We start from the raw sequence: 7,342 nt of genomic DNA, 5'->3' as shown, positions 1-7,342 counted from the left end.
TGTGTAGCTTTGTGCTTAATTACAAACAAATAAACTACTAATAAGACTAAACAACATTTACTTTCGTAGGCCCGTCTCTCTTTCTTTCTCCGAACTTTTGAGTCACATTTCAATTCACCCCCCAGTGGCACAGCGGTATGTCTGCGGACTTACAACGCTAGAATCCGGGTTTCGATACCCGTGGTGGGCAGAGCACAGATAGCCCATTGTGTAGCTTTGTGCTTAATTACAAACAAACAAACATTTTCATTCTTATCATCTTTTCTTTAGTTTAGTTGTGAAAGTGCAAAGTATACTTTTTTAAAGTCTAATTTATTGAATTTAGTAGAATCTTATATATATATATATATTTAAGATATATTTATCTTACAGTGCCTTTCTGTTTGTTTGTTTGTTTTGAATTTCGCGTAAAGCTACACGAGGGCTATCTGCGCTAGCCGTCCCTACTTTAGCAGTGTGGGACTAGAGGGAAGGCAGCTAGTCATCACCACCCACCGCCAACTGTTGGGCTATTCTTTCACCAACGAATAGTGGGATTGACCGTCACATTATAACGCCCCCACGGCTGAAAGGGCGAGCATGTTTGGTGTGACGGGGATTCGAACCCGCGACCCTCAGATTGCGAGTCGAGTGCCCTAACCACCTGGCGATGCCGGGCCCGAACTAGTTTCTAGATACGTGTTTCACGACTAACGATATAAAGCGAGCGAAATATAATCGATTCTTTAAAAAATGAAATTAATATATAAACTTTTGTTGATTCTATCTCCTAGGCAGTTGCAAACCTAACGGTTGAAGCCGGGTCTGGATATAGTTTACAATAGAAGGTTTAGAAGATAAAAACGCCCATTCTTAAACGTGATAATTAACTAGGCAACTAATTCAATTGAGACTAAAAATATCATTACGACATTGGAGAAACAAAGTTAACAAAGGTCGGAGTTCAAGAACATAATAGATATACCTATCTCTCTGCAATAACATATTGTTATAGGCTTTTGTTGTTGTTGTTTGAGTGTTTGTTTTTTTATAATTACTCATTTAGACGTTTCTATTATGGCTTGGTCAGAAGGAGTTTTCCCGTTATGAGATGGCCGTGGCTTAATGTCTAGAATCTTGTTGAAAGTTTGAAAGACTGTTTAAGAAATATAAAAACAAAGTTATGTTAGAATAGAAATTGAATTTATTATTTGTAATTTTGTTATAATAAGTGCTTTTTATTGAGTAGCGAGTCTGTTAGGTAATTAGTCAGTTTTGGGAATATTGATATCTGAAGAAATGCCTACGTAAGAAAGAAGCTAACAAGTAAGTAAATATGTTGTATTAGCATCTACTTTGAACCTAGGTCCCACAATATTAGCAAATACTAGTTAAGCTAACTTGTAGAAATTGTAATCAATAAATGAAACTGTTTTATTATCGTTAGCCTTGTCCCCCGAGGCTATCAATTTCCAGTGGCATCACACTACCTACAAAATGCAAAATAATGTAGGTAAAAATGTAATTCTGATACATGTTGTTCCACTGCGACTTTAAGTTGCCTGTGGTTGTCATGTGGCTTGCTAATTTGTAGACGAAACATAGATACAAGTCAATTAACGTCTATTAGTAATGATAATCAAATTAGTAACTAATTAATGATTAGATTTAGGTGTTCGCATAGGCTATTAAACACAACGACGACTGATATCTGGTCGCCACAACTTTACCATAAGTACACAGTTATTTTTGTTTATAGCTAAGCATAAAACTACACAATAAGCTATCTGTGCTATATCCATCAGGAGTATTGAAACCCGATTTTTAGCGTTATAGGCCTTCAGACTTACCACTGAGCCACTGGAGGGCCAATGTTTTTGACTGAGTGGTTTACAATATGAATCAACCAGTTTGTCTTAGATTATTAAAAGCTCATCTCCTAGATTGTCAGCTTCATTCTATTAAGCCCCCCAGTGGCACAGCGATATGTCTGCGGACTTACAACGCTAGCAACCGGGTTTCGATACTCGTGGTGGGCAGAGCACAGATAGCCCTTTGTGCAGCTTTGTGCTTAACTACAAACAAACTATACATCATTATATTAAAATACAATTGGTACAACAGCAGACACTTCTCTATGTATGGTGTTTCGAGATGTATCTTATTTAGTCAATGATTCTATATTTATATAAAAATTTCAAGAATATTCTGAATTCATACTAGTAATTCATTCTCGTGAACAGGGACGTAACAAGGGGCGGGGGAGAAGACCGTACTCCCCAGTATTCCATTACAAATTCAATTTTCAATTTTGGAAAAATCTCGGAAGAATAATGAATAATTTCTTGTTGCTACGAATTTTTAGGCAAATAAAGAAAATGCCGAGAAAAATTGGGCAAGTTTCCGTCAAAGATTGAATAAAATTTCAAAGTGGATCACACAATGCACACTAGTCTGCCGACGATTCTGATAATTTTAAGACTTTACCTTCATCTATACCTTATCCTTTTAATAATATACATAAATGCACAAAACAACACAATTGGTTATCTGCGCTGTGGGAATCACAAGTATCGAAACACAGTTTTTAGCGTTGTATGCTCTCAGACTTCTGTTCAAATGTTATTTCAATTACGTTTAGAATACAAAGCACTAGATGGCAGGGCAGTAGCTAAGTTATCATTGGACTTTATGAAATAACTATTATTATCACTGATCATAACTTTACTTTCGTATCGGTATCTTAGATTACATTGTCTTCGAGTAAACACGTCTTCATTGGGTGGGAAAATATCATGTTTGATCTGAATAGTGAAATCTAAAAATAACAATCCTAGAGAATGTTTGTAAGTTTGAAAGAGTTATTACATTTTCTTGCTTGTGAAGTAGTATTTATTCTAGGCTAACAATAGTAATATAATAGACCTCCTAGCGTAGGGTTAGTCTTACCGAGTAGCAACTCACTGAGTGCCTCTCGTCGTGTGTTGACTTTTGTCAAGTGATATATTCTTATGATTATTGCAACAACGTAGAAGTTAGAGGCGAGTTCGTTGGTGAAGTGTATCCTTTCATAAGAGTATCACTAGAACAGGCTTTGAACTATAATCGGCCACAGTTTAAACATGTGATACTGATAAGCCGATTATATCGACTAGGTTGATAATATTAATGATACTAATAGTCTTTAAAAGTTAAATTTTTGAAGCTGTGCTGTTAAGTCTGAGAACATAAAAACTCACTAGAAGTAGAATTTATAGTTACATACATTTTTTGAAGTTAAACTTAAAGCAATAGAAAGAACTTGAATTACTTGTCATTAGAATTAAAAAAATAATTTGGTAAGGTATGACTCGCATGTTTCAAATTATTAGAGGATCAAACAAGCTATTTCTATTTTGGGAGTCTTAAGTATAAGCTATTTGTAATTCTATCTATATTATGTATTTATATTATGAATATTAAATGACTTTCATGTATTGTCATGTGATGGTATGAATCACAAGCCCAGCCCAATGTTTATTTTTATTGTTCTAAGTTTAATAAGCAGTTCCTTATTCTTTGCAGCTTACAACATCTTATACACTATTTTAACGTACAAAACATAACACTTCCAGGTTGATGTTTTCAGTTCCTCAGAATTACTTAAAATGGTTGATGTTTGCAATGATTTAACAGTTTAAGTGATATATAATGAGTAATGAAAGTTAGCTTTATGTTCATATAAACCAGATGGACTCCAATTGCTCTTTAAACACATCTTCTAAACTATTTACTTACCAAGTTGCTTGTAGGTCTAAGGTTTTGTTGGTTAGTTTCTAATAATGTAAGATTTATACCAAAAAGATTAAAGATATAATCACTCAATTGGAGTTCATACCCCTAATTACTTCTGAATTTCCTGTTATTTTACATATAAAGTAAGTGCTTTTACCTAGTTTTATTGGTCAGTTCTTAACAATGAAAAAATTTGATGTAATATGTATAACACGTCAGTTGTGAAAGGCATATGAACAAGTGAGTAATTTGAAGGTTTAATCATGAAATTACTGTGAACAGTAAGGATTTTAATAGCAATAGTAACAAGCTTAAATACATATCTCGGAAACCTAGGTGTTTGTTGTGAAACGTAGATTATTTTTCTGTCATGTGTCCTAATGAGGCATGTAAATTTTTATCTTGACAGGACTCTTTTAGTAAAAACTATATTAAAAGATAAAGAATTTAATAACTTTGTAAATATTCTAAGTTAGCTCCTACAGTTTAAAATTCACTTTCAAAGGGTGAAAGTAAAAAGTTTCTACGATTAAGGTTTATTTGTGATCAGTGAAAGTTTTAAAATTAATGAAAATTTGGCATCTTTGATCCGATGCAATTACAATTTCAATTTCTTTTGTAGTTGTTATTAGAAGTTTGAACATCTGATGTTGTGAAAAAGATAATTTTCCAAGATGTTTTATAAAAATGTGTTATTCAGTATTGGTGTGTTTCCCTGCGATCATTTAACCATTGTATGAGTTACACTTTGAGTACTATTAGCAGTTTCGTGTCAAACGGTAGGGATGAAACATTAAGTTGTTGTAAACTTAGTTTGTGCAGATTTATTATTGGCTGAATTAGTAAAAAGCTAAGTGGATACTGTAATGAAAACTACAACACTAAGTCCTACTAATATACTGTATGGGCCGTAGAGAAAGAATACAGTCTGCTTTAGGGTTTACAGTCTTTTGTAGACTATTATAATGTACAAAAAAGATGATGTCAGGGTAGAATAGTGTTTCAGTTCTTGAGAATTACTTAATTAAAGTGTTTGATATTTACAGTGATGTAACAATTTAAGTGATACCTGATGAACATTAAAAATTAGTTTTATATTAATAAATATCAAAAAGTGATGGAAAATAGAGAACATTGGTTAATTAGCTCCTGTACGGAGCTTAATTTGAAAAAAGTGAATATAATTTCCTCATTTATATTTTACTTATCATCATCATCAGAGAATTCAAGGTACCAGCACAGACCGTTTTATTAGGTAACACAAATCCACAGTTTGTAGAGATGTCTTTAGGGTTGTTGTTGTTGGTCTTGTTCTAACTGCTACACATGTAAGATCTGTAAACGGTCCAACACATATTGACAGACCGTTTTATTAGGTAACACAAATCCACAGTTCGTAGAGATGTCTTTAGGTTTGTTGTTCGTCTTGTTCTAACTGCTACACACGTAAGATCTGTAAACGATCCAACACATATTGTGACTCCTTCGAACATTATTTTGTATTCATACTCTGGAAAGGTTTTAATTGATGGAGATTTTATTGGTTGTATTTTGTAAAATAATCTGGTAATAGTAACATTATATTTATCACTTAGAGAATAAATTTTCGATTAAACATGAGACAAAACTACAGCTTGTTCCGTTAAAACCTAGTCTGAATTATCCTAAATTATATTGACACAGCCTCTTTATATCAGAATTTTATATAAAATCAATTAGAGGCTACTTTATTGGTCAGTTGTAAAAACTTTCGAGAAACCTTTAACATATCCATTGACCAAGCTGTACTTGGCTCATTATCCTTTCCATATACGTATATACTTCTTATAAAATAACCCACTGGAACATTTTTCCCTTTTCCACTTAACTGTGGCATTCTAATTTCCATTAATCCACAGAATACCTAAAAAAAGAAGTTAAGAATGAGGTATGTATATCTATATTATATTTAATATAGGTAATATATGTATATATGAAGACATACAGCTATCACATAGTGTATACAACTATGTTTTGGTCTGTTTGTTTTATTCAGCTACTCTGCAGGTTTTGGTGTTTATGGTTTAAACCTTAGGATCAAGTACTTAGTGGATAGTTTTGTGTTTATGGTTTAAACCCTAGGATCAAGTACTTAGTGGATAGTTTTGTGTTTATGGTTTAAACCCTAGGATCAAGTACTTAGTGGATAGTTTTGTGTTTATGGTTTAAACCCTAGGATCAAGTACTTGGCCATGGTAGAAAAGTTCTATAACATATAGCTACATGAAACATGTCTAATGAAATTGGTCAACTAGTTTTCAGGAGAACTGATTTTCTGACATTTGGGGAACATGGGTTGAGAAAATTAACTGCCTTTGAATATTGTTTGGGAATTAATTGGTTGCAAAACATATTTATGCCAAAATTTATCATAGTTGTTTTGTTGTCAATTATTGAACAGACTTTGTGGAATTTTATTATTAATCACTAGAAAGACTCTTCACAGAATCTATCCTAGTTCTGTCAGTATTAATATCTAAACAGATTCTTGGCAGAATTCATCCTGTTTCTTTCAAGATCAATTATTTAACAGGTTCTTGGCAATATTTGTCTGTTTTAAAATTAATTACTGAACAGACTTTTGACTGATTTTATTGTAATTGTTTTAGAATTAACTGCTGAATGGAGCCATGGAAATGTTTTTATTTAGAGTTTGTGTTGGAGATAAGCTTACATTATCTATAATTAACAAATGTGCCTAACATTGTTAACACAAGGAACGTAACAATTTAATAGATTTTTTTAAAATTTTCATTTCCAGTTTTTCACAACCAACAGTTGTTCCTAACGTAGTTAGCATGAAGAACTTGATGATATAATAAACCTTTTAATTTTTCCCTTAATTTCAACTTGTCAAAGTGCACTCTGATTTGTTTTGATTACTCTAAACGAACCGAGGGATAAAGTGTAATTTTCAGAAGCATTTAATTAAACGAGAACAATCTAATATCCTTTCTAGTTCTTAATTTAGCTCATCCACGCAAGATGTTCATCCAAATACATTATTTTCAGTTAATTTTCCACACTTGAATGTGGAATAAATCTTATGACTTGAATACTTATTTTGAATATTATTGAAAATCCTTTTTTTTCTTCAAAAAACTTACGAAATTTATGCTACTGCTACACATTCACACTTATATAATTGATTGTAAAACGTTTATATTGTTCATCTGTTTACATGTAAACATCCTGGTCTAAATAGACAGTTTATATACACATAAGAAACTGGTTAAATATACATTAAGTTATTTATGTGCTTTCCATTTTAATCATAAGTTTTGGCTTTTCTGAGCACCATCATTAGTCTTACAATCAGTAATGGTACTATGTTGTTCTGATTATCAGTTTTACAATCAGTAATGGTACTATGTTGTTCTGATTATCAGTTTTACAATCAGTAATGGTACTAAATTGGCCTGATTATCAGTTTTACAATCAGTAATGGTACTAAATTGGCCTGATTATCAGTTTTACAATCAGTAATGGTACTAAGTTGTTCTGATTATCAGTCTTACAATCAGTAATGGTACTATGTTGTTCTGATTAT

At 32.3% G+C, this 7,342-nt stretch overlaps 1 protein-coding gene across 1 annotated transcript in view; it reads left to right on the top strand.

Moving 5' to 3' along the window:
* Positions 1-2,693: 2,693 nt before the first annotated feature.
* The window catches only part of LOC106469596 (ecotropic viral integration site 5 protein-like), a 37,468-nt gene continuing 32,819 nt past the window's right edge, over positions 2,694-7,342 (top strand). Inside the window, exon 1 of the mRNA XM_022398171.1 lies at positions 2,694-2,825. The gene's annotated coding sequence lies outside the window, so the exon portion shown is untranslated. The remainder of the gene's footprint in view (positions 2,826-7,342) is intronic.

The sequence above is a fragment of the Limulus polyphemus genome, unplaced genomic scaffold (genome assembly GCF_000517525.1).
Source record: "Limulus polyphemus unplaced genomic scaffold, Limulus_polyphemus-2.1.2 Scaffold3565, whole genome shotgun sequence".
Classification (NCBI taxonomy): Eukaryota; Metazoa; Arthropoda; class Merostomata; order Xiphosura; family Limulidae; genus Limulus; species Limulus polyphemus.
Note: the sequence above shows the minus strand (reverse complement) of the source record. Positions and strands in the feature narration are given on the sequence as shown.